The following is a 22687-nucleotide window of genomic DNA, read 5'->3' on the forward strand; positions in this document are numbered from 1 at the left end:
GGGGCAAGGGTACCTTTTATTCAGTGCCTTTCTTCACAACAAATATTTAGAGTGGTCTGCAGGTAAGACCAATCTTTCAGCTTGGTTCCACTGCGCATCAACATTTCCTAAAGTAAGTCCTGGGTAACGAACTGCAGCAGTTCACCGGTGGCAGCTAGCAGCAAAAGTTGCAGAGTTTCACAGAACAGAGGGCTCGTCCGGGATTTGAACCCGGGACCTCTCGCACCCTAAGCGAGAATCATACCCCTAGACCAACGAGCCACGCTGCGCAAAAGCTTTTGTCGAGCGTTTTGTGCAGCAATATTTAACTGAAAGGAAAGGCAGGTCGGGTGGTGTTGAGTTGCAGAAAAGCTGCCGGCTACATGCTGTACAGCAAAGGAGAGACGGTGCTGACACAAACACATCATACTGACAGAAAGTTGCGTGGGAAAGGTCTCGTCCGGGATTTGAACCCCAGACCTCTCGCACCCTAAGCGAGAATCATACCCCTAGACCAACGAGCCACTCTGCTCAAACGCTTATGTCGAGCCTTCTGTGCAGCAATATTTAGCTGAAAGGAAAGGGAAGTGTGGTGTTGTTTAGTTGCAGAAAAGCTGCCGGCTATATGCTGTACAGCAAAGGTAAGACAGTGCTGACACAAGCACCTGATAATGACAAATAGTTGCGTGGGGAAGGACTTGTCTGGGATTTGAACCCGGGACCTCTCGCACCCTAAGCGAGAATCATACCCTAGACCAACAAGCCTTGACTGGCTATGAATTTAGCTGAAAAAACAACAACATAATTTTCTAGATCACTGACGAGAGTTGAATATTAACACATTTCAATGAAATGCACCTGTAACGCCTGCGGGCTCGTCCGGGATTTGAACCCGGGACCTCGCGCACCCAAAGCGAGAATCATACCCCTAGACCAACGAGCCGCAATGTGATGGCTCAGGGGGAAAAAATATACATCCAACTGAGGCTAAATCTCCACAGCAGAAACGCGTTAGACAGTGAGGCCGACAAAGAATTGGTGAGGAAGCACAAAAGGGCTCGTCCGGGATTTGAACCCGGGACCTCTCGCACCCAAAGCGAGAATCATACCCCTAGACCAACGAGCCGCTGAGTGCTCCCCTGGGTCTTGTTTTGTCAGGACCCCTTGCAGGCCTGAGCAAGTAAAAAATCTGGTCCAAAATTGGCTCTTTTCCTTCAATGCTAACAAAAGAGTTTCGTCTTTGTTTGTTTCGTTAGCGTCGATTCTTGCAGTAAAGTCTGGCGTTTGTTTCGGAAAGAAGGGCTCGTCCGGGAGTTGAACCCGGGACCTCTCGCACCCGAAGCGAGAATCATACCCCTAGACCAACGAGCCTGGGGCAAGGGTACCTTTTATTCAGTGCCTTTCTTCACAACAAATATTTAGAGTGGTCTGCAGGTAAGACCAATCTTTCAGCTTGGTTCCACTGCGCATCAACATTTCCTAAAGTAAGTCCTGGGTAACGAACTGCAGCAGTTCACCGGTGGCAGCTAGCAGCAAAAGTTGCAGAGTTTCACAGAACAGAGGGCTCGTCCGGGATTTGAACCCGGGACCTCTCGCACCCTAAGCGAGAATCATACCCCTAGACCAACGAGCCACGCTGCGCAAAAGCTTTTGTCGAGCGTTTTGTGCAGCAATATTTAACTGAAAGGAAAGGCAGGTCGGGTGGTGTTGAGTTGCAGAAAAGCTGCCGGCTACATGCTGTACAGCAAAGGAGAGACGGTGCTGACACAATCACATCATACAGACAGAAAGTTGCGTGGGAAAGGTCTCGTCCGGGATTTGAACCCCGGACCTCTCGCACCCTAAGCGAGAATCATACGCCTAGACCAACGAGCCACTCTGCTCAAACGCTTATGTCGAGCCTTTTGTGCAGCAATATTTAGCTGAAAGGAAAGGGACGTGTGGTGTTGTTTAGTTGCAGAAAAGCTGCCGGCTATATGCTGTACAGCAAAGGTAAGACAGTGCTGACACAAGCACCTGATAATGACAAATAGTTGCGTGGGGAAGGACTTGTCTGGGATTTGAACCCGGGACCTCTCGCACCCTAAGCGAGAATCATACCCTAGACCAACAAGCCTTGACTGGCTATGAATTTAGCTGAAAAAACAACAACATAATTTTCTAGATCACTGACGAGAGTTGAAAATTAACACATTTCAATGAAATGCACCTGTAACGCCTGCGGGCTCGTCCGGGATTTGAACCCGGGACCTCTCGCACCCAAAGCGAGAATCATACCCCTAGACCAACGAGCCACAATGTGATGGCTCAGGGGGAAAAAATATACATCCAACTGATGCTAAATCTCCACAGCAGAAACGCGTTAGACAGTGAGGCCGACAAAGAATTGGTGAGGAAGCACAAAAGGTCTCGTCCGGGATTTGAACCCCGGACCTCTCGCACCCTAAGCGAGAATCATACGCCTAGACCAACGAGCCACTCTGCTCAAACGCTTATGTCGAGCCTTTTGTGCAGCAATATTTAGCTGAAAGGAAAGGGACGTGTGGTGTTGTTTAGTTGCAGAAAAGCTGCCGGCTATATGCTGTACAGCAAAGGTAAGACAGTGCTGACACAAGCACCTGATAATGACAAATAGTTGCGTGGGGAAGGACTTGTCTGGGATTTGAACCCGGGACCTCTCGCACCCTAAGCGAGAATCATACCCTAGACCAACAAGCCTTGACTGGCTATGAATTTAGCTGAAAAAACAACAACATAATTTTCTAGATCACTGACGAGAGTTGAAAATTAACACATTTCAATGAAATGCACCTGTAACGCCTGCGGGCTCGTCCGGGATTTGAACCCGGGACCTCTCGCACCCAAAGCGAGAATCATACCCCTAGACCAACGAGCCACAATGTGATGGCTCAGGGGGAAAAAATATACATCCAACTGATGCTAAATCTCCACAGCAGAAACGCGTTAGACAGTGAGGCCGACAAAGAATTGGTGAGGAAGCACAAAAGGGCTCGTCCGGGATTTGAACCCGGGACCTCTCGCACCCAAAGCGAGAATCATACCCCTAGACCAACGAGCCGCTGAGTGCTCCCCTGGGTCTTGTTTTGTCAGGACCCCTTGCAGGCCTGAGCAAGTAAAAAATCTGGTCCAAAATTGGCTCTTTTCCTTCAATGCTAACAAAAGAGTTTCGTCTTTGTTTGTTTCATTAGCGTCGATTCTTGCAGTAAAGTCTGGCGTTTGTTTCGGAAAGAAGGGCTCGTCCGGGAGTTGAACCCGGGACCTCTCGCACCCGAAGCGAGAATCATACCCCTAGACCAACGAGCCTGGGGTAAGGGTACCTTTTATTCAGTGCCTTTCTTCACAACAAATATTTAGAGTGGTCTGCAGGTAAGACCAATCTTTCAGCTTGGTTCCACTGCGCATCAACATTTCCTAAAGTAAGTCCTGGGTAACGAACTGCAGCAGTTCACCGGTGGCAGCTAGCAGCAAAAGTTGCAGAGTTTCACAGAACAGAGGGCTCGTCCGGGATTTGAACCCGGGACCTCTCGCACCCTAAGCGAGAATCATACCCCTAGACCAACGAGCCACGCTGCGCAAAAGCTTTTGTCGAGCGTTTTGTGCAGCAATATTTAACTGAAAGGAAAGGCAGGTCGGGTGGTGTTGAGTTGCAGAAAAGCTGCCGGCTACATGCTGTACAGGAAAGGAGAGACGGTGCTGACACAAACACATCATACTGACAGAAAGTTGCGTGGGAAAGGTCTCGTCCGGGATTTGAACCCCGGACCTCTCGCACCCTAAGCGAGAATCATACCCCTAGACCAACGAGCAACTCTGCTCAAACGCTTATGTCGAGCCTTCTGTGCAGCAATATTTAGCTGAAAGGAAAGGGAGGTGTGGTGTTGTTTAGTTGCAGAAAAGCTGCCGGCTATATGCTGTACAGCAAAGGTAAGACAGTGCTGACACAAGCACCTGATAATGACAAATAGTTGCGTGGGGAAGGACTTGTCTGGGATTTGAGCCCGGGACCTCTCGCACCCTAAGCGAGAATCATACCCTAGACCAACAAGCCTTGACTGGCTATGAATTTAGCTGAAAAAACAACAACATAATTTTCTAGATCACTGACGAGAGTTGAAAATTAACACATTTCAATGAAATGCACCTGTAACGCCTGCGGGCTCGTCCGGGATTTGAACCCGGGACCTCTCGCACCCAAAGCGAGAATCATACCCCTAGACCAACGAGCCGCAATGTGATGGCTCAGGGGGAAAAAATATACATCCAACTGAGGCTAAATCTCCACAGCAGAAAAGCGTTAGACAGTGAGGCCGACAAAGAATTGGTGAGGAAGCACAAAAGGGCTCGTCCGGGATTTGAACCCGGGACCTCTCGCACCCAAAGCGAGAATCATACCCCTAGACCAACGAGCCACAATGTGATGGCTCAGGGGGAAAAAATATACATCCAACTGATGCTAAATCTCCACAGCAGAAACGCGTTAGACAGTGAGGCCGACAAAGAATTGGTGAGGAAGCACAAAAGGGCTCGTCCGGGATTTGAACCCGGGACCTCTCGCACCCAAAGCGAGAATCATACCCCTAGACCAACGAGCCGCTGAGTGCTCCCCTGGGTCTTGTTTTGTCAGGACCCCTTGCAGGCCTGAGCAAGTAAAAAATCTGGTCCAAAATTGGCTCTTTTCCTTCAATGCTAACAAAAGAGTTTCGTCTTTGTTTGTTTCATTAGCGTCGATTCTTGCAGTAAAGTCTGGCGTTTGTTTCGGAAAGAAGGGCTCGTCCGGGAGTTGAACCCGGGACCTCTCGCACCCGAAGCGAGAATCATACCCCTAGACCAACGAGCCTGGGGTAAGGGTACCTTTTATTCAGTGCCTTTCTTCACAACAAATATTTAGAGTGGTCTGCAGGTAAGACCAATCTTTCAGCTTGGTTCAACTGCGCATACACATTTCCTAAAGTAAGTCCTGGGTAACGAACTGCAGCAGTTCACCGGTGGCAGCTAGCAGCAAAAGTTGCAGAGTTTCACAGAACAGAGGGCTCGTCCGGGATTTGAACCCGGGACCTCTCGCACCCTAAGCGAGAATCATACACCTAGACCAACGAGCCTGGGGCAAGGGTACCTTTTATTCAGTGCCTTTCTTCACAACAAATATTTAGAGTGGTCTGCAGGTAAGACCAATCTTTCAGCTTGGTTCCACTGCGCATCAACATTTCCTAAAGTAAGTCCTGGGTAACGAACTGCAGCAGTTCACCGGTGGCAGCTAGCAGCAAAAGTTGCAGAGTTTCACAGAACAGAGGGCTCGTCCGGGATTTGAACCCGGGACCTCTCGCACCCTAAGCGAGAATCATACCCCTAGACCAACGAGCCTGGGGCAAGGGTACCTTTTATTCAGTGCCTTTCTTCACAACAAATATTTAGAGTGGTCTGCAGGTAAGACCAATCTTTCAGCTTGGTTCCACTGCGCATCAACATTTCCTAAAGTAAGTCCTGGGTAACGAACTGCAGCAGTTCACCGGTGGCAGCTAGCAGCAAAAGTTGCAGAGTTTCACAGAACAGAGGGCTCGTCCGGGATTTGAACCCGGGACCTCTCGCACCCTAAGCGAGAATCATACCCCTAGACCAACGAGCCTGGGGCAAGGGTACCTTTTATTCAGTGCCTTTCTTCACAACAAATATTTAGAGTGGTCTGCAGGTAAGACCAATCTTTCAGCTTGGTTCCACTGCGCATCAACATTTCCTAAAGTAAGTCCTGGGTAACGAACTGCAGCAGTTCACCGGTGGCAGCTAGCAGCAAAAGTTGCAGAGTTTCACAGAACAGAGGGCTCGTCCGGGATTTGAACCCGGGACCTCTCGCACCCTAAGCGAGAATCATAGCCCTAGACCAACGAGCCTGGGGCAAGGGTACCTTTTATTCAGTGCCTTTCTTCACAACAAATATTTAGAGTGGTCTGCAGGTAAGACCAATCTTTCAGCTTGGTTCCACTGCGCATCAACATTTCCTAAAGTAAGTCCTGGGTAACGAACTGCAGCAGTTCACCGGTGGCAGCTAGCAGCAAAAGTTGCAGAGTTTCACAGAACAGAGGGCTCGTCCGGGATTTGAACCCGGGACCTCTCGCACCCTAAGCGAGAATCATACCCCTAGACCAACGAGCCTGGGGCAAGGGTACCTTTTATTCAGTGCCTTTCTTCACAACAAATATTTAGAGTGGTCTGCAGGTAAGACCAATCTTTCAGCTTGGTTCCACTGCGCATCAACATTTCCTAAAGTAAGTCCTGGGTAACGAACTGCAGCAGTTCACCGGTGGCAGCTAGCAGCAAAAGTTGCAGAGTTTCACAGAACAGAGGGCTCGTCCGGGATTTGAACCCGGGACCTCTCGCACCCTAAGCGAGAATCATACCCCTAGACCAACGAGCCTGGGGCAAGGGTACATTTTATTCAGTGCCTTTCTTCACAACAAATATTTAGAGTGGTCTGCAGGTAAGACCAATCTTTCAGCTTGGTTCCACTGCGCATCAACATTTCCTAAAGTAAGTCCTGGGTAACGAACTGCAGCAGTTCACCGGTGGCAGCTAGCAGCAAAAGTTGCAGAGTTTCACAGAACAGAGGGCTCGTCCGGGATTTGAACCCCGGACCTCTCGCACCCTAAGCGAGAATCATACCCCTAGACCAACGAGCCACTCTGCTCAAACGCTTATGTCGAGCCTTCTGTGCAGCAATATTTAGCTGAAAGGAAAGGGAGGTGTGGTGTTGTTTAGTTGCAGAAAAGCTGCCGGCTATATGCTGTACAGCAAAGGTAAGACAGTGCTGACACAAGCACCTGATAATGACAAATAGTTGCGTGGGGAAGGACTTGTCTGGGATTTGAACCCGGGACCTCTCGCACCCTAAGCGAGAATCATATCCTAGACCAACAAGCCTTGACTGGCTATGAATTTAGCTGAAAAAACAACAACATAATTTTCTAGATCACTGACGAGAGTTGAAAATTAACACATTTCAATGAAATGCACCTGTAACGCCTGCGGGCTCGTCCGGGATTTGAACCCGGGATCTCTCGCACCCAAAGCGAGAATCATACCCCTAGACCAACGAGCCGCAATGTGATGGCTCAGGGGGAAAAAATATACATCCAACTGAGGCTAAATCTCCACAGCAGAAACGCGTTAGACAGTGAGGCCGACAAAGAATTGGTGAGGAAGCACATAAGGGCTCGTCCGGGATTTGAACCCGGGACCTCTCGCACCCAAAGCGAGAATCATACCCCTAGACCAACGAGCCGCTGAGTGCTCCCCTGGGTCTTGTTTTGTCAGGACCCCTTGCAGGCCTGAGCAAGTAAAAAATCTGGTCCAAAATTGGCTCTTTTCCTTCAATGCTAACAAAAGAGTTTCGTCTTTGTTTGTTTCGTTAGCGTCGATTCTTGCAGTAAAGTCTGGCGTTTGTTTCGGAAAGAAGGGCTCGTCCGGGAGTTGAACCCGGGACCTCTCGCACCCGAAGCGAGAATCATACCCCTAGACCAACGAGCCTGGGGCAAGGGTACCTTTTATTCAGTGCCTTTCTTCACAACAAATATTTAGAGTGGTCTGCAGGTAAGACCAATCTTTCAGCTTGGTTCCACTGCGCATCAACATTTCCTAAAGTAAGTCCTGGGTAACGAACTGCAGCAGTTCACCGGTGGCAGCTAGCAGCAAAAGTTGCAGAGTTTCACAGAACAGAGGGCTCGTCCGGGATTTGAACCCGGGACCTCTCGCACCCTAAGCGAGAATCATACCCCTAGACCAACGAGCCTGGGGCAAGGGTACCTTTTATTCAGTGCCTTTCTTCACAACAAATATTTAGAGTGGTCTGCAGGTAAGACCAATCTTTCAGCTTGGTTCCACTGCGCATCAACATTTCCTAAAGTAAGTCCTGGGTAACGAACTGCAGCAGTTCACCGGTGGCAGCTAGCAGCAAAAGTTGCAGAGTTTCACAGAACAGAGGGCTCGTCCGGGATTTGAACCCGGGCCCTCTCGCACCCTAAGCGAGAATCATAGCCCTAGACCAACGAGCCTGGGGCAAGGGTACCTTTTATTCAGTGCCTTTCTTCACAACAAATATTTAGAGTGGTCTGCAGGTAAGACCAATCTTTCAGCTTGGTTCCACTGCGCATCAACATTTCCTAAAGTAAGTCCTGGGTAACGAACTGCAGCAGTTCACCGGTGGCAGCTAGCAGCAAAAGTTGCAGAGTTTCACAGAACAGAGGGCTCGTCCGGGATTTGAACCCGGGATCTCTCGCACCCTAAGCGAGAATCATACCCCTAGACCAACAAGCCTGGGGCAAGGGTACCTTTTATTCAGTGCCTTTCTTCACAACAAATATTTAGAGTGGTCTGCAGGTAAGACCAATCTTTCAGCTTGGTTCCACTGCGCATCAACATTTCCTAAAGTAAGTCCTGGGTAACGAACTGCAGCAGTTCACCGGTGGCAGCTAGCAGCAAAAGTTGCAGAGTTTCACAGAACAGAGGGCTCGTCCGGGATTTGAACCCGGGACCTCTCGCACCCTAAGCGAGAATCATACCCCTAGACCAACGAGCCTGGGGCAAGGGTACATTTTATTCAGTGCCTTTCTTCACAACAAATATTTAGAGTGGTCTGCAGGTAAGACCAATCTTTCAGCTTGGTTCCACTGCGCATCAACATTTCCTAAAGTAAGTCCTGGGTAACGAACTGCAGCAGTTCACCGGTGGCAGCTAGCAGCAAAAGTTGCAGAGTTTCACAGAACAGAGGGCTCGTCCGGGATTTGAACCCGGGACCTCTCGCACCCTAAGCGAGAATCATACCCCTAGACCAACGAGGCACTCTGCTCAAACGCTTAGGTCGAGCCTTCTGTGCAGCAATATTTAGCTGAAAGGAAAGGGAGGTGTGGTGTTGTTTAGTTGCAGAAAAGCTGCCGGCTATATGCTGTACAGCAAAGGTAAGACAGTGCTGACACAAGCACCTGATAATGACAAATAGTTGCGTGGGGAAGGACTTGTCTGGGATTTGAACCCGGGACCTCTTGCACCCTAAGCGAGAATCATACCCTAGACCAACAAGCCTTGACTGGCTATGAATTTAGCTGAAAAAACAACAACATAATTTTCTAGATCACTGACGAGAGTTGAAAATTAACACATTTCAATGAAATGCACCTGTAACACCTGCGGGCTCGTCCGGGATTTGAACCCGGGACCTCTCGCACCCTAAGCGAGAATCATACCCCTAGACCAACAAGCCTGGGGCAAGGGTACCTTTTATTCAGTGCCTTTCTTCACAACAAATATTTAGAGTGGTCTGCAGGTAAGACCAATCTTTCAGCTTGGTTCCACTGCGCATCAACATTTCCTAAAGTAAGTCCTGGGTAACGAACTGCAGCAGTTCACCGGTGGCAGCTAGCAGCAAAAGTTGCAGAGTTTCACAGAACAGAGGGCTCGTCCGGGATTTGAACCCGGGACCTCTCGCACCCTAAGCGAGAATCATACCCCTAGACCAACGAGCCTGGGGCAAGGGTACATTTTATTCAGTGCCTTTCTTCACAACAAATATTTAGAGTGGTCTGCAGGTAAGACCAATCTTTCAGCTTGGTTCCACTGCGCATCAACATTTCCTAAAGTAAGTCCTGGGTAACGAACTGCAGCAGTTCACCGGTGGCAGCTAGCAGCAAAAGTTGCAGAGTTTCACAGAACAGAGGGCTCGTCCGGGATTTGAACCCGGGACCTCTCGCACCCTAAGCGAGAATCATACCCCTAGACCAACGAGGCACTCTGCTCAAACGCTTAGGTCGAGCCTTCTGTGCAGCAATATTTAGCTGAAAGGAAAGGGAGGTGTGGTGTTGTTTAGTTGCAGAAAAGCTGCCGGCTATATGCTGTACAGCAAAGGTAAGACAGTGCTGACACAAGCACCTGATAATGACAAATAGTTGCGTGGGGAAGGACTTGTCTGGGATTTGAACCCGGGACCTCTTGCACCCTAAGCGAGAATCATACCCTAGACCAACAAGCCTTGACTGGCTATGAATTTAGCTGAAAAAACAACAACATAATTTTCTAGATCACTGACGAGAGTTGAAAATTAACACATTTCAATGAAATGCACCTGTAACACCTGCGGGCTCGTCCGGGATTTGAACCCGGGACCTCTCGCACCCAAAGCGAGAATCATACCCCTAGACCAACGAGCCGCAATGTGATGGCTCAGGGGGAAAAAATATACATCCAACTGAGGCTAAATCTCCACAGCAGAAACGCGTTAGACAGTGAGGCCGACAAAGAATTGGTGAGGAAGCACAAAAGGGCTCGTCCGGGATTTGAACCCGGGACCTCTCGCACCCAAAGCGAGAATCATACCCCTAGACCAACGAGCCGCTGAGTGCTCCCCTGGGTCTTGTTTTGTCAGGACCCCTTGCAGGCCTGAGCAAGTAAAAAATCTCGTCCAAAATTGGCTCTTTTCCTTCAATGCTAACAAAAGAGTTTCGTCTTTGTTTGTTTCGTTAGCGTCGATTCTTGCAGTAAAGTCTGGCGTTTGTTTCGGAAAGAAGGGCTCGTCCGGGAGTTGAACCCGGGACCTCTCGCACCCGAAGCGAGAATCATACCCCTAGACCAACGAGCCTGGGGCAAGGGTACCTTTTATTCAGTGCCTTTCTTCACAACAAATATTTAGAGTGTTCTGCAGGTAAGGCCAATCTTTCAGCTTGGTTCCACTGCGCATCAACATTTCCTAAAGTAAGTCCTGGGTAACGAACTGCAGCAGTTCACCGGTGGCAGCTAGCAGCAAAAGTTGCAGAGTTTCACAGAACAGAGGGCTCGTCCGGGATTTGAACCCGGGACCTCTCGCACCCTAAGCGAGAATCATACCCCTAGACCAACGAGCCACTCTACTCAAACGCTTAGGTCGAGCCTTCTGTGCAGCAATATTTAGCTGAAAGGAAAGGGAGGTGTGGTGTTGTTTAGTTGCAGAAAAGCTGCCGGCTATATGCTGTACAGCAAAGGTAAGACAGTGCTGACACAAGCACCTGATAATGACAAATAGTTGCGTGGGGAAGGACTTGTCTGGGATTTGAACCCGGGACCTTTTGCACCCTAAGCGAGAATCATACCCTAGACCAACAAGCCTTGACTGGCTATGAATTTAGCTGAAAAAACAACAACATAATTTTCTAGATCACTGACGAGAGTTGAAAATTAACACATTTCAATGAAATGCACCTGTAACGCCTGCGGGCTCGTCCGGGATTTGAACCCGGGACCTCTCGCACCCAAAGCGAGAATCATACCCCTAGACCAACGAGCCGCAATGTGATGGCTCAGGGGGAAAAAATATACATCCAACTGAGGCTAAATCTCCACAGCAGAAACGCGTTAGACAGTGAGGCCGACAAAGAATTGGTGAGGAAGCACAAAAGGGCTCGTCCGGGATTTGAACCCGGGACCTCTCGCACCCAAAGCGAGAATCATACCCCTAGACCAACGAGCCGCTGAGTGCTCCCCTGGGTCTTGTTTTGTCAGGACCCCTTGCAGGCCTGAGCAAGTAAAAAATCTGGTCCAAAATTGGCTCTTTTCCTTCAATGCTAACAAAAGAGTTTCGTCTTTGTTTGTTTCGTTAGCGTCGATTCTTGCAGTAAAGTCTGGCGTTTGTTTCGGAAAGAAGGGCTCGTCCGGGAGTTGAACCCGGGACCTCTCGCACCCGAAGCGAGAATCATACCCCTAGACCAACGAGCCTGGGGCAAGGGTACCTTTTATTCAGTGCCTTTCTTCACAACAAATATTTAGAGTGTTCTGCAGGTAAGGCCAATCTTTCAGCTTGGTTCCACTGCGCATCAACATTTCCTAAAGTAAGTCCTGGGTAACGAACTGCAGCAGTTCACCGGTGGCAGCTAGCAGCAAAAGTTGCAGAGTTTCACAGAACAGAGGGCTCGTCCGGGATTTGAACCCGGGACCTCTCGCACCCTAAGCGAGAATCATACCCCTAGACCAACGAGCCTGGGGCAAGGGTACATTTTATTCAGTGCCTTTCTTCACAACAAATATTTAGAGTGGTCTGCAGGTAAGACCAATCTTTCAGCTTGGTTCCACTGCGCATCAACATTTCCTAAAGTAAGTCCTGGGTAACGAACTGCAGCAGTTCACCGGTGGCAGCTAGCAGCAAAAGTTGCAGAGTTTCACAGAACAGAGGGCTCGTCCGGGATTTGAACCCGGGACCTCTCGCACCCTAAGCGAGAATCATACCCCTAGACCAACGAGGCACTCTGCTCAAACGCTTAGGTCGAGCCTTCTGTGCAGCAATATTTAGCTGAAAGGAAAGGGAGGTGTGGTGTTGTTTAGTTGCAGAAAAGCTGCCGGCTATATGCTGTACAGCAAAGGTAAGACAGTGCTGACACAAGCACCTGATAATGACAAATAGTTGCGTGGGGAAGGACTTGTCTGGGATTTGAACCCGGGACCTCTTGCACCCTAAGCGAGAATCATACCCTAGACCAACAAGCCTTGACTGGCTATGAATTTAGCTGAAAAAACAACAACATAATTTTCTAGATCACTGACGAGAGTTGAAAATTAACACATTTCAATGAAATGCACCTGTAACGCCTGCGGGCTCGTCCGGGATTTGAACCCGGGACCTCTCGCACCCAAAGCGAGAATCATACCCCTAGACCAACGAGCCGCAATGTGATGGCTCAGGGGGAAAAAATATACATCCAACTGAGGCTAAATCTCCACAGCAGAAACGCGTTAGACAGTGAGGCCGACAAAGAATTGGTGAGGAAGCACAAAAGGGCTCGTCCGGGATTTGAACCCGGGACCTCTCGCACCCAAAGCGAGAATCATACCCCTAGACCAACGAGCCGCTGAGTGCTCCCCTGGGTCTTGTTTTGTCAGGACCCCTTGCAGGCCTGAGCAAGTAAAAAATCTGGTCCAAAATTGGCTCTTTTCCTTCAATGCTAACAAAAGAGTTTCGTCTTTGTTTGTTTCGTTAGCGTCGATTCTTGCAGTAAAGTCTGGCGTTTGTTTCGGAAAGAAGGGCTCGTCCGGGAGTTGAACCCGGGACCTCTCGCACCCGAAGCGAGAATCATACCCCTAGACCAACGAGCCTGGGGCAAGGGTACCTTTTATTCAGTGCCTTTCTTCACAACAAATATTTAGAGTGTTCTGCAGGTAAGGCCAATCTTTCAGCTTGGTTCCACTGCGCATCAACATTTCCTAAAGTAAGTCCTGGGTAACGAACTGCAGCAGTTCACCGGTGGCAGCTAGCAGCAAAAGTTGCAGAGTTTCACAGAACAGAGGGCTCGTCCGGGATTTGAACCCGGGACCTCTCGCACCCTAAGCGAGAATCATACCCCTAGACCAATGAGCCTGGGGCAAGGGTACCATTTATTCAGTGCCTTTCTTCACAACAAATATTTAGAGTGGTCTGCAGGTAAGACCAATCTTTCAGCTTGGTTCCACTGCGCATCAACATTTCCTAAAGTAAGTCCTGGGTAACGAACTGCAGCAGTTCACCGGTGGCAGCTAGCAGCAAAAGTTGCAGAGTTTCACAGAACAGAGGGCTCGTCCGGGATTTGAACCCGGGACCTCTCGCACCCTAAGCGAGAATCATACCCCTAGACCTACGAGCCACGCTGCGCAAAAGCTTTTGTCGAGCGTTTTGTGCAGCAATATTTAACTGAAAGGAAAGGCAGGTCGGGTGGTGTTGAGTTGCAGAAAAGCTGCCGGCTACATGCTGTACAGCAAAGGAGAGACGATGCTGACACAAACACATCATACTGACAGAAAGTTGCGTGGGAAAGGTCTCGTCCGGGATTTGAACCCCGGACCTCTCGCACCCTAAGCGAGAATCATACCCCTAGACCAACGAGCCACTCTGCTCAAACGCTTATGTCGAGCCTTCTGTGCAGCAATATTTAGCTGAAAGGAAAGGGAGGTGTAGTGTTGTTTAGTTGCAGAAAAGCTGCCGGCTATATGCTGTACAGCAAAGGTAAGACAGTGCTGACACAAGCACCTGATAATGACAAATAGTTGCGTGGGGAAGGACTTGTCTGGGATTTGAACCCGGGACCTCTCGCACCCTAAGCGAGAATCATACCCTAGACCAACAAGCCTTGACTGGCTATGAATTTAGCTGAAAAAACATCAACATAATTTTCTAGATCACTGACGAGAGTTGAAAATTAACACATTTCAATGAAATGCACCTGTAACGCCTGCGGGCTCGTCCGGGATTTGAACCCGGGACCTCTCGCACCCAAAGCGAGAATCATACCCCTAGACCAACGAGCCGCAATGTGATGGCTCAGGGGGAAAAAATATACATCCAACTGAGGCTAAATCTCCACAGCAGAAACGCGTTAGACAGTGAGGCCGACAAAGAATTGGTGAGGAAGCACAAAAGGGCTCGTCCGGGATTTGAACCCGGGACCTCTCGCACCCAAAGCGAGAATCATACCCCTAGACCAACGAGCCGCTGAGTGCTCCCCTGGGTCTTGTTTTGTCAGGACCCCTTGCAGGCCTGAGCAAGTAAAAAATCTGGTCCAAAATTGGCTCTTTTCCTTCAATGCTAACAAAAGAGTTTCGTCTTTGTTTGTTTCGTTAGCGTCGATTCTTGCAGTAAAGTCTGGCGTTTGTTTCGGAAAGAAGGGCTCGTCCGGGAGTTGAACCCGGGACCTCTCGCACCCGAAGCGAGAATCATACCCCTAGACCAACGAGCCTGGGGCAAGGGAACCTTTTATTCAGTGCCTTTCTTCACAACAAATATTTAGAGTGTTCTGCAGGTAAGGCCAATCTTTCAGCTTGGTTCCACTGCGCATCAACATTTCCTAAAGTAAGTCCTGGGTAACGAACTGCAGCAGTTCACCGGTGGCAGCTAGCAGCAAAAGTTGCAGAGTTTCACAGAACAGAGGGCTCGTCCGGGATTTGAACCCGGGACCTCTCGCACCCTAAGCGAGAATCATACCCCTAGACCAACGAGCCTGGGGCAAGGGTACATTTTATTCAGTGCCTTTCTTCACAACAAATATTTAGAGTGGTCTGCAGGTAAGACCAATCTTTCAGCTTGGTTCCACTGCGCATCAACATTTCCTAAAGTAAGTCCTGGGTAACGAACTGCAGCAGTTCACCGGTGGCAGCTAGCAGCAAAAGTTGCAGAGTTTCACAGAACAGAGGGCTCGTCCGGGATTTGAACCCGGGACCTCTCGCACCCTAAGCGAGAATCATACCCCTAGACCAACGAGGCACTCTGCTCAAACGCTTAGGTCGAGCCTTCTGTGCAGCAATATTTAGCTGAAAGGAAAGGGAGGTGTGGTGTTGTTTAGTTGCAGAAAAGCTGCCGGCTATATGCTGTACAGCAAAGGTAAGACAGTGCTGACACAAGCACCTGATAATGACAAATAGTTGCGTGGGGAAGGACTTGTCTGGGATTTGAACCCGGGACCTCTTGCACCCTAAGCGAGAATCATACCCTAGACCAACAAGCCTTGACTGGCTATGAATTTAGCTGAAAAAACAACAACATAATTTTCTAGATCACTGACGAGAGTTGAAAATTAACACATTTCAATGAAATGCACCTGTAACGCCTGCGGGCTCGTCCGGGATTTGAACCCGGGACCTCTCGCACCCAAAGCGAGAATCATACCCCTAGACCAACGAGCCGCAATGTGATGGCTCAGGGGGAAAAAATATACATCCAACTGAGGCTAAATCTCCACAGCAGAAACGCGTTAGACAGTGAGGCCGACAAAGAATTGGTGAGGAAGCACAAAAGGGCTCGTCCGGGATTTGAACCCGGGACCTCTCGCACCCAAAGCGAGAATCATACCCCTAGACCAACGAGCCGCTGAGTGCTCCCCTGGGTCTTGTTTTGTCAGGACCCCTTGCAGGCCTGAGCAAGTAAAAAATCTGGTCCAAAATTGGCTCTTTTCCTTCAATGCTAACAAAAGAGTTTCGTCTTTGTTTGTTTCGTTAGCGTCGATTCTTGCAGTAAAGTCTGGCGTTTGTTTCGGAAAGAAGGGCTCGTCCGGGAGTTGAACCCGGGACCTCTCGCACCCGAAGCGAGAATCATACCCCTAGACCAACGAGCCTGGGGCAAGGGTACCTTTTATTCAGTGCCTTTCTTCACAACAAATATTTAGAGTGTTCTGCAGGTAAGGCCAATCTTTCAGCTTGGTTCCACTGCGCATCAACATTTCCTAAAGTAAGTCCTGGGTAACGAACTGCAGCAGTTCACCGGTGGCAGCTAGCAGCAAAAGTTGCAGAGTTTCACAGAACAGAGGGCTCGTCCGGGATTTGAACCCGGGACCTCTCGCACCCTAAGCGAGAATCATACCCCTAGACCAATGAGCCTGGGGCAAGGGTACCATTTATTCAGTGCCTTTCTTCACAACAAATATTTAGAGTGGTCTGCAGGTAAGACCAATCTTTCAGCTTGGTTCCACTGCGCATCAACATTTCCTAAAGTAAGTCCTGGGTAACGAACTGCAGCAGTTCACCGGTGGCAGCTAGCAGCAAAAGTTGCAGAGTTTCACAGAACAGAGGGCTCGTCCGGGATTTGAACCCGGGACCTCTCGCACCCTAAGCGAGAATCATACCCCTAGACCTACGAGCCACGCTGCGCAAAAGCTTTTGTCGAGCGTTTTGTGCAGCAATATTTAACTGAAAGGAAAGGCAGGTCGGGTGGTGTTGAGTTGCAGAAAAGCTGCCGGCTACATGCTGTACAGCAAAGGAGAGACGATGCTGACACAAACACATCATACTGACAGAAAGTTGCGTGGGAAAGGTCTCGTCCGGGATTTGAACCCCGGACCTCTCGCACCCTAAGCGAGAATCATACCCCTAGACCAACGAGCCACTCTGCTCAAACGCTTATGTCGAGCCTTCTGTGCAGCAATATTTAGCTGAAAGGAAAGGGAGGTGTAGTGTTGTTTAGTTGCAGAAAAGCTGCCGGCTATATGCTGTACAGCAAAGGTAAGACAGTGCTGACACAAGCACCTGATAATGACAAATAGTTGCGTGGGGAAGGACTTGTCTGGGATTTGAACCCGGGACCTCTCGCACCCTAAGCGAGAATCATACCCTAGACCAACAAGCCTTGACTGGCTATGAATTTAGCTGAAAAAACATCAACATAATTTTCTAGATCACTGACGAGAGTTGAAAATTAACACATTTCAATGAAATGCACCTGTAACGCCTGCGGGCTCGTCCGGGATTTGAACCCGGGACCTCTCGCACCCAAAGCGAGAATCATACCCCTAGACCAACGAGCCGCAATGTGATGGCTCAGGGGGAAAAAATATACATCCAACTGAGGCTAAATCTCCACAGCAGAAACGCGTTAGACAGTGAGGCCGACAAAGAATTGGTGAGGAAGCACAAAAGGGCTCGTCCGGGATTTGAACCCGGGACCTCTCGCACCCAAAGCGAGAATCATACCCCTAGACCAACGAGCCGCTGAGTGCTCCCCTGGGTCTTGTTTTGTCAGGACCCCTTGCAGGCCTGAGCAAGTAAAAAATCTGGTCCAAAATTGGCTCTTTTCCTTCAATGCTAACAAAAGAGTTTCGTCTTTGTTTGTTTCGTTAGCGTCGATTCTTGCAGTAAAGTCTGGCGTTTGTTTCGGAAAGAAGGGCTCGTCCGGGAGTTGAACCCGGGACCTCTCGCACCCGAAGCGAGAATCATACCCCTAGACCAACGAGCCTGGGGCAAGGGAACCTTTTATTCAGTGCCTTTCTTCACAACAAATATTTAGAGTGGTCTGCAGGTAAGACCAATCTTTCAGCTTGGTTCAACTGCGCATCAACATTTCCTAAAGTAAGTCCTGGGTAACGAACTGCAGCAGTTCACCGGTGGCAGCTAGCAGCAAAAGTTGCAGAGTTTCACAGAACAGAGGGCTCGTCCGGGATTTGAACCCGGGACCTCTCGCACCCTAAGCGAGAATCATACCCCTAGACCTACGAGCCACGCTGCGCAAAAGCTTTTGTCGAGCGTTTTGTGCAGCAATATTTAACTGAAAGGAAAGGCAGGTCGGGTGGTGTTGAGTTGCAGAAAAGCTGCCGGCTACATGCTGTACAGCAAAGGAGAGACGATGCTGACACAAACACATCATACTGACAGAAAGTTGCGTGGGAAAGGTCTCGTCCGGGATTTGAACCCCGGACCTCTCGCACCCTAAGCGAGAATCATACCCCTAGACCAACGAGCCACTCTGCTCAAACGCTTATGTCGAGCCTTCTGTGCAGCAATATTTAGCTGAAAGGAAAGGGAGGTGTAGTGTTGTTTAGTTGCAGAAAAGCTGCCGGCTATATGCTGTACAGCAAAGGTAAGACAGTGCTGACACAAGCACCTGATAATGACAAATAGTTGCGTGGGGAAGGACTTGTCTGGGATTTGAACCCGGGACCTCTCGCACCCTAAGCGAGAATCATACCCTAGACCAACAAGCCTTGACTGGCTATGAATTTAGCTGAAAAAACATCAACATAATTTTCTAGATCACTGACGAGAGTTGAAAATTAACACATTTCAATGAAATGCACCTGTAACGCCTGCGGGCTCGTCCGGGATTTGAACCCGGGACCTCTCGCACCCAAAGCGAGAATCATACCCCTAGACCAACGAGCCGCAATGTGATGGCTCAGGGGGAAAAAATATACATCCAACTGAGGCTAAATCTCCACAGCAGAAACGCGTTAGACAGTGAGGCCGACAAAGAATTGGTGAGGAAGCACAAAAGGGCTCGTCCGGGATTTGAACCCGGGACCTCTCGCACCCAAAGCGAGAATCATACCCCTAGACCAACGAGCCGCTGAGTGCTCCCCTGGGTCTTGTTTTGTCAGGACCCCTTGCAGGCCTGAGCAAGTAAAAAATCTGGTCCAAAATTGGCTCTTTTCCTTCAATGCTAACAAAAGAGTTTCGTCTTTGTTTGTTTCGTTAGCGTCGATTCTTGCAGTAAAGTCTGGCGTTTGTTTCGGAAAGAAGGGCTCGTCCGGGAGTTGAACCCGGGACCTCTCGCACCCGAAGCGAGAATCATACCCCTAGACCAACGAGCCTGGGGCAAGGGAACCTTTTATTCAGTGCCTTTCTTCACAACAAATATTTAGAGTGGTCTGCAGGTAAGACCAATCTTTCAGCTTGGTTCAACTGCGCATCAACATTTCCTAAAGTAAGTCCTGGGTAACGAACTGCAGCAGTTCACCGGTGGCAGCTAGCAGCAAAAGTTGCAGAGTTTCACAGAACAGAGGGCTCGTCCGGGATTTGAACCCGGGACCTCTCGCACCCGAAGCGAGAATCATACCCCTAGACCAACGAGCCTGGGGCAAGGGAACCTTTTATTCAGTGCCTTTCTTCACAACAAATATTTAGAGTGGTCTGCAGGTAAGACCAATCTTTCAGCTTGGTTCAACTGCGCATCAACATTTCCTAAAGTAAGTCCTGGGTAACGAACTGCAGCAGTTCACCGGTGGCAGCTAGCAGCAAAAGTTGCAGAGTTTCACAGAACAGAGGGCTCGTCCGGGATTTGAACCCGGGACCTCTCGCACCCTAAGCGAGAATCATACCCCTAGACCAATGAGCCTGGGGCAAGGGTACCATTTATTCAGTGCCTTTCTTCACAACAAATATTTAGAGTGGTCTGCAGGTAAGACCAATCTTTCAGCTTGGTTCCACTGCGCATCAACATTTCCTAAAGTAAGTCCTGGGTAACGAACTGCAGCAGTTCACCGGTGGCAGCTAGCAGCAAAAGTTGCAGAGTTTCACAGAACAGAGGGCTCGTCCGGGATTTGAACCCGGGACCTCTCGCACCCTAAGCGAGAATCATACCCCTAGACCTACGAGCCACGCTGCGCAAAAGCTTTTGTCGAGCGTTTTGTGCAGCAATATTTAACTGAAAGGAAAGGCAGGTCGGGTGGTGTTGAGTTGCAGAAAAGCTGCCGGCTACATGCTGTACAGCAAAGGAGAGACGATGCTGACACAAACACATCATACTGACAGAAAGTTGCGTGGGAAAGGTCTCGTCCGGGATTTGAACCCCGGACCTCTCGCACCCTAAGCGAGAATCATACCCCTAGACCAACGAGCCACTCTGCTCAAACGCTTATGTCGAGCCTTCTGTGCAGCAATATTTAGCTGAAAGGAAAGGGAGGTGTAGTGTTGTTTAGTTGCAGAAAAGCTGCCGGCTATATGCTGTACAGCAAAGGTAAGACAGTGCTGACACAAGCACCTGATAATGACAAATAGTTGCGTGGGGAAGGACTTGTCTGGGATTTGAACCCGGGACCTCTCGCACCCTAAGCGAGAATCATACCCTAGACCAACAAGCCTTGACTGGCTATGAATTTAGCTGAAAAAACATCAACATAATTTTCTAGATCACTGACGAGAGTTGAAAATTAACACATTTCAATGAAATGCACCTGTAACGCCTGCGGGCTCGTCCGGGATTTGAACCCGGGACCTCTCGCACCCAAAGCGAGAATCATACCCCTAGACCAACGAGCCGCAATGTGATGGCTCAGGGGGAAAAAATATACATCCAACTGAGGCTAAATCTCCACAGCAGAAACGCGTTAGACAGTGAGGCCGACAAAGAATTGGTGAGGAAGCACAAAAGGGCTCGTCCGGGATTTGAACCCGGGACCTCTCGCACCCAAAGCGAGAATCATACCCCTAGACCAACGAGCCGCTGAGTGCTCCCCTGGGTCTTGTTTTGTCAGGACCCCTTGCAGGCCTGAGCAAGTAAAAAATCTGGTCCAAAATTGGCTCTTTTCCTTCAATGCTAACAAAAGAGTTTCGTCTTTGTTTGTTTCGTTAGCGTCGATTCTTGCAGTAAAGTCTGGCGTTTGTTTCGGAAAGAAGGGCTCGTCCGGGAGTTGAACCCGGGACCTCTCGCACCCGAAGCGAGAATCATACCCCTAGACCAACGAGCCTGGGGCAAGGGAACCTTTTATTCAGTGCCTTTCTTCACAACAAATATTTAGAGTGGTCTGCAGGTAAGACCAATCTTTCAGCTTGGTTCAACTGCGCATCAACATTTCCTAAAGTAAGTCCTGGGTAACGAACTGCAGCAGTTCACCGGTGGCAGCTAGCAGCAAAAGTTGCAGAGTTTCACAGAACAGAGGGCTCGTCCGGGATTTGAACCCGGGACCTCTCGCACCCTAAGCGAGAATCATACCCCTAGACCAATGAGCCTGGGGCAAGGGTACCATTTATTCAGTGCCTTTCTTCACAACAAATATTTAGAGTGGTCTGCAGGTAAGACCAATCTTTCAGCTTGGTTCCACTGCGCATCAACATTTCCTAAAGTAAGTCCTGGGTAACGAACTGCAGCAGTTCACCGGTGGCAGCTAGCAGCAAAAGTTGCAGAGTTTCACAGAACAGAGGGCTCGTCCGGGATTTGAACCCGGGACCTCTCGCACCCTAAGCGAGAATCATACCCCTAGACCTACGAGCCACGCTGCGCAAAAGCTTTTGTCGAGCGTTTTGTGCAGCAATATTTAACTGAAAGGAAAGGCAGGTCGGGTGGTGTTGAGTTGCAGAAAAGCTGCCGGCTACATGCTGTACAGCAAAGGAGAGACGATGCTGACACAAACACATCATACTGACAGAAAGTTGCGTGGGAAAGGTCTCGTCCGGGATTTGAACCCCGGACCTCTCGCACCCTAAGCGAGAATCATACCCCTAGACCAACGAGCCACTCTGCTCAAACGCTTATGTCGAGCCTTCTGTGCAGCAATATTTAGCTGAAAGGAAAGGGAGGTGTAGTGTTGTTTAGTTGCAGAAAAGCTGCCGGCTATATGCTGTACAGCAAAGGTAAGACAGTGCTGACACAAGCACCTGATAATGACAAATAGTTGCGTGGGGAAGGACTTGTCTGGGATTTGAACCCGGGACCTCTCGCACCCTAAGCGAGAATCATACCCTAGACCAACAAGCCTTGACTGGCTATGAATTTAGCTGAAAAAACATCAACATAATTTTCTAGATCACTGACGAGAGTTGAAAATTAACACATTTCAATGAAATGCACCTGTAACGCCTGCGGGCTCGTCCGGGATTTGAACCCGGGACCTCTCGCACCCAAAGCGAGAATCATACCCCTAGACCAACGAGCCGCAATGTGATGGCTCAGGGGGAAAAAATATACATCCAACTGAGGCTAAATCTCCACAGCAGAAACGCGTTAGACAGTGAGGCCGACAAAGAATTGGTGAGGAAGCACAAAAGGGCTCGTCCGGGATTTGAACCCGGGACCTCTCGCACCCAAAGCGAGAATCATACCCCTAGACCAACGAGCCGCTGAGTGCTCCCCTGGGTCTTGTTTTGTCAGGACCCCTTGCAGGCCTGAGCAAGTAAAAAATCTGGTCCAAAATTGGCTCTTTTCCTTCAATGCTAACAAAAGAGTTTCGTCTTTGTTTGTTTCGTTAGCGTCGATTCTTGCAGTAAAGTCTGGCGTTTGTTTCGGAAAGAAGGGCTCGTCCGGGAGTTGAACCCGGGACCTCTCGCACCCGAAGCGAGAATCATACCCCTAGACCAACGAGCCTGGGGCAAGGGTACCTTTTATTCAGTGCCTTTCTTCACAACAAATATTTAGAGTGGTCTGCAGGTAAGACCAATCTTTCAGCTTGGTTCCACTGCGCATCAACATTTCCTAAAGTAAGTCCTGGGTAACGAACTGCAGCAGTTCACCGGTGGC

At 49.4% G+C, this 22687-nt stretch overlaps 53 non-coding genes across 53 annotated transcripts; all 53 read right to left on the reverse strand.

Annotated features, from left to right (window-relative positions):
• Positions 1-189: 189 nt before the first annotated feature.
• On the reverse strand, positions 190-261 carry trnap-agg. The gene has a single exon. It is a non-coding gene; the product is annotated as a tRNA-Pro (tRNA).
• Positions 262-1033: 772 nt separating this feature from the next.
• On the reverse strand, positions 1034-1105 carry trnap-ugg. Its single transcript has one exon. It is a non-coding gene; the product is annotated as a tRNA-Pro (tRNA).
• A 173-nt stretch (positions 1106-1278) lies between these two features.
• trnap-cgg lies at positions 1279-1350 on the reverse strand. The gene has a single exon. It is a non-coding gene; the product is annotated as a tRNA-Pro (tRNA).
• Positions 1351-1540: 190 nt separating this feature from the next.
• On the reverse strand, positions 1541-1612 carry trnap-agg. Its single transcript has one exon. It is a non-coding gene; the product is annotated as a tRNA-Pro (tRNA).
• A 589-nt stretch (positions 1613-2201) lies between these two features.
• On the reverse strand, positions 2202-2273 carry trnap-ugg. Its single transcript has one exon. It is a non-coding gene; the product is annotated as a tRNA-Pro (tRNA).
• Positions 2274-2803: 530 nt separating this feature from the next.
• trnap-ugg lies at positions 2804-2875 on the reverse strand. The gene has a single exon. It is a non-coding gene; the product is annotated as a tRNA-Pro (tRNA).
• A 111-nt stretch (positions 2876-2986) lies between these two features.
• On the reverse strand, positions 2987-3058 carry trnap-ugg. The gene has a single exon. It is a non-coding gene; the product is annotated as a tRNA-Pro (tRNA).
• Positions 3059-3231: 173 nt separating this feature from the next.
• Positions 3232-3303, reverse strand: trnap-cgg. Its single transcript has one exon. It is a non-coding gene; the product is annotated as a tRNA-Pro (tRNA).
• A 190-nt stretch (positions 3304-3493) lies between these two features.
• Positions 3494-3565, reverse strand: trnap-agg. The gene has a single exon. It is a non-coding gene; the product is annotated as a tRNA-Pro (tRNA).
• Positions 3566-4154: 589 nt separating this feature from the next.
• On the reverse strand, positions 4155-4226 carry trnap-ugg. The gene has a single exon. It is a non-coding gene; the product is annotated as a tRNA-Pro (tRNA).
• A 111-nt stretch (positions 4227-4337) lies between these two features.
• Positions 4338-4409, reverse strand: trnap-ugg. The gene has a single exon. It is a non-coding gene; the product is annotated as a tRNA-Pro (tRNA).
• A 111-nt stretch (positions 4410-4520) lies between these two features.
• Positions 4521-4592, reverse strand: trnap-ugg. The gene has a single exon. It is a non-coding gene; the product is annotated as a tRNA-Pro (tRNA).
• A 173-nt stretch (positions 4593-4765) lies between these two features.
• Positions 4766-4837, reverse strand: trnap-cgg. The gene has a single exon. It is a non-coding gene; the product is annotated as a tRNA-Pro (tRNA).
• A 452-nt stretch (positions 4838-5289) lies between these two features.
• On the reverse strand, positions 5290-5361 carry trnap-agg. The gene has a single exon. It is a non-coding gene; the product is annotated as a tRNA-Pro (tRNA).
• Positions 5362-5551: 190 nt separating this feature from the next.
• Positions 5552-5623, reverse strand: trnap-agg. The gene has a single exon. It is a non-coding gene; the product is annotated as a tRNA-Pro (tRNA).
• Positions 5624-6075: 452 nt separating this feature from the next.
• Positions 6076-6147, reverse strand: trnap-agg. Its single transcript has one exon. It is a non-coding gene; the product is annotated as a tRNA-Pro (tRNA).
• A 190-nt stretch (positions 6148-6337) lies between these two features.
• Positions 6338-6409, reverse strand: trnap-agg. The gene has a single exon. It is a non-coding gene; the product is annotated as a tRNA-Pro (tRNA).
• Positions 6410-7201: 792 nt separating this feature from the next.
• Positions 7202-7273, reverse strand: trnap-ugg. Its single transcript has one exon. It is a non-coding gene; the product is annotated as a tRNA-Pro (tRNA).
• Positions 7274-7446: 173 nt separating this feature from the next.
• Positions 7447-7518, reverse strand: trnap-cgg. The gene has a single exon. It is a non-coding gene; the product is annotated as a tRNA-Pro (tRNA).
• A 190-nt stretch (positions 7519-7708) lies between these two features.
• Positions 7709-7780, reverse strand: trnap-agg. The gene has a single exon. It is a non-coding gene; the product is annotated as a tRNA-Pro (tRNA).
• A 714-nt stretch (positions 7781-8494) lies between these two features.
• trnap-agg lies at positions 8495-8566 on the reverse strand. Its single transcript has one exon. It is a non-coding gene; the product is annotated as a tRNA-Pro (tRNA).
• Positions 8567-9437: 871 nt separating this feature from the next.
• trnap-agg lies at positions 9438-9509 on the reverse strand. Its single transcript has one exon. It is a non-coding gene; the product is annotated as a tRNA-Pro (tRNA).
• Positions 9510-10118: 609 nt separating this feature from the next.
• Positions 10119-10190, reverse strand: trnap-ugg. The gene has a single exon. It is a non-coding gene; the product is annotated as a tRNA-Pro (tRNA).
• Positions 10191-10301: 111 nt separating this feature from the next.
• Positions 10302-10373, reverse strand: trnap-ugg. The gene has a single exon. It is a non-coding gene; the product is annotated as a tRNA-Pro (tRNA).
• A 173-nt stretch (positions 10374-10546) lies between these two features.
• trnap-cgg lies at positions 10547-10618 on the reverse strand. The gene has a single exon. It is a non-coding gene; the product is annotated as a tRNA-Pro (tRNA).
• Positions 10619-10808: 190 nt separating this feature from the next.
• On the reverse strand, positions 10809-10880 carry trnap-agg. The gene has a single exon. It is a non-coding gene; the product is annotated as a tRNA-Pro (tRNA).
• Positions 10881-11227: 347 nt separating this feature from the next.
• On the reverse strand, positions 11228-11299 carry trnap-ugg. Its single transcript has one exon. It is a non-coding gene; the product is annotated as a tRNA-Pro (tRNA).
• A 111-nt stretch (positions 11300-11410) lies between these two features.
• trnap-ugg lies at positions 11411-11482 on the reverse strand. Its single transcript has one exon. It is a non-coding gene; the product is annotated as a tRNA-Pro (tRNA).
• Positions 11483-11655: 173 nt separating this feature from the next.
• trnap-cgg lies at positions 11656-11727 on the reverse strand. Its single transcript has one exon. It is a non-coding gene; the product is annotated as a tRNA-Pro (tRNA).
• Positions 11728-11917: 190 nt separating this feature from the next.
• Positions 11918-11989, reverse strand: trnap-agg. Its single transcript has one exon. It is a non-coding gene; the product is annotated as a tRNA-Pro (tRNA).
• A 609-nt stretch (positions 11990-12598) lies between these two features.
• trnap-ugg lies at positions 12599-12670 on the reverse strand. The gene has a single exon. It is a non-coding gene; the product is annotated as a tRNA-Pro (tRNA).
• A 111-nt stretch (positions 12671-12781) lies between these two features.
• trnap-ugg lies at positions 12782-12853 on the reverse strand. Its single transcript has one exon. It is a non-coding gene; the product is annotated as a tRNA-Pro (tRNA).
• A 173-nt stretch (positions 12854-13026) lies between these two features.
• On the reverse strand, positions 13027-13098 carry trnap-cgg. The gene has a single exon. It is a non-coding gene; the product is annotated as a tRNA-Pro (tRNA).
• Positions 13099-14211: 1113 nt separating this feature from the next.
• On the reverse strand, positions 14212-14283 carry trnap-ugg. Its single transcript has one exon. It is a non-coding gene; the product is annotated as a tRNA-Pro (tRNA).
• Positions 14284-14394: 111 nt separating this feature from the next.
• trnap-ugg lies at positions 14395-14466 on the reverse strand. Its single transcript has one exon. It is a non-coding gene; the product is annotated as a tRNA-Pro (tRNA).
• A 173-nt stretch (positions 14467-14639) lies between these two features.
• On the reverse strand, positions 14640-14711 carry trnap-cgg. The gene has a single exon. It is a non-coding gene; the product is annotated as a tRNA-Pro (tRNA).
• A 190-nt stretch (positions 14712-14901) lies between these two features.
• Positions 14902-14973, reverse strand: trnap-agg. The gene has a single exon. It is a non-coding gene; the product is annotated as a tRNA-Pro (tRNA).
• A 609-nt stretch (positions 14974-15582) lies between these two features.
• On the reverse strand, positions 15583-15654 carry trnap-ugg. The gene has a single exon. It is a non-coding gene; the product is annotated as a tRNA-Pro (tRNA).
• A 111-nt stretch (positions 15655-15765) lies between these two features.
• On the reverse strand, positions 15766-15837 carry trnap-ugg. Its single transcript has one exon. It is a non-coding gene; the product is annotated as a tRNA-Pro (tRNA).
• Positions 15838-16010: 173 nt separating this feature from the next.
• Positions 16011-16082, reverse strand: trnap-cgg. The gene has a single exon. It is a non-coding gene; the product is annotated as a tRNA-Pro (tRNA).
• Positions 16083-17195: 1113 nt separating this feature from the next.
• Positions 17196-17267, reverse strand: trnap-ugg. Its single transcript has one exon. It is a non-coding gene; the product is annotated as a tRNA-Pro (tRNA).
• A 111-nt stretch (positions 17268-17378) lies between these two features.
• On the reverse strand, positions 17379-17450 carry trnap-ugg. The gene has a single exon. It is a non-coding gene; the product is annotated as a tRNA-Pro (tRNA).
• A 173-nt stretch (positions 17451-17623) lies between these two features.
• Positions 17624-17695, reverse strand: trnap-cgg. Its single transcript has one exon. It is a non-coding gene; the product is annotated as a tRNA-Pro (tRNA).
• An 851-nt stretch (positions 17696-18546) lies between these two features.
• trnap-ugg lies at positions 18547-18618 on the reverse strand. The gene has a single exon. It is a non-coding gene; the product is annotated as a tRNA-Pro (tRNA).
• Positions 18619-18729: 111 nt separating this feature from the next.
• Positions 18730-18801, reverse strand: trnap-ugg. The gene has a single exon. It is a non-coding gene; the product is annotated as a tRNA-Pro (tRNA).
• A 173-nt stretch (positions 18802-18974) lies between these two features.
• Positions 18975-19046, reverse strand: trnap-cgg. Its single transcript has one exon. It is a non-coding gene; the product is annotated as a tRNA-Pro (tRNA).
• Positions 19047-19236: 190 nt separating this feature from the next.
• Positions 19237-19308, reverse strand: trnap-cgg. The gene has a single exon. It is a non-coding gene; the product is annotated as a tRNA-Pro (tRNA).
• Positions 19309-20421: 1113 nt separating this feature from the next.
• Positions 20422-20493, reverse strand: trnap-ugg. Its single transcript has one exon. It is a non-coding gene; the product is annotated as a tRNA-Pro (tRNA).
• Positions 20494-20604: 111 nt separating this feature from the next.
• Positions 20605-20676, reverse strand: trnap-ugg. The gene has a single exon. It is a non-coding gene; the product is annotated as a tRNA-Pro (tRNA).
• Positions 20677-20849: 173 nt separating this feature from the next.
• On the reverse strand, positions 20850-20921 carry trnap-cgg. The gene has a single exon. It is a non-coding gene; the product is annotated as a tRNA-Pro (tRNA).
• Positions 20922-22034: 1113 nt separating this feature from the next.
• On the reverse strand, positions 22035-22106 carry trnap-ugg. Its single transcript has one exon. It is a non-coding gene; the product is annotated as a tRNA-Pro (tRNA).
• Positions 22107-22217: 111 nt separating this feature from the next.
• Positions 22218-22289, reverse strand: trnap-ugg. The gene has a single exon. It is a non-coding gene; the product is annotated as a tRNA-Pro (tRNA).
• Positions 22290-22462: 173 nt separating this feature from the next.
• On the reverse strand, positions 22463-22534 carry trnap-cgg. The gene has a single exon. It is a non-coding gene; the product is annotated as a tRNA-Pro (tRNA).
• Between the last annotated feature and the right edge of the window lie 153 nt (positions 22535-22687).

Source organism: Alosa sapidissima, chromosome 8, assembly GCF_018492685.1.
Source record: "Alosa sapidissima isolate fAloSap1 chromosome 8, fAloSap1.pri, whole genome shotgun sequence".
NCBI classification, from domain to species: Eukaryota; Metazoa; Chordata; class Actinopteri; order Clupeiformes; family Clupeidae; genus Alosa; species Alosa sapidissima.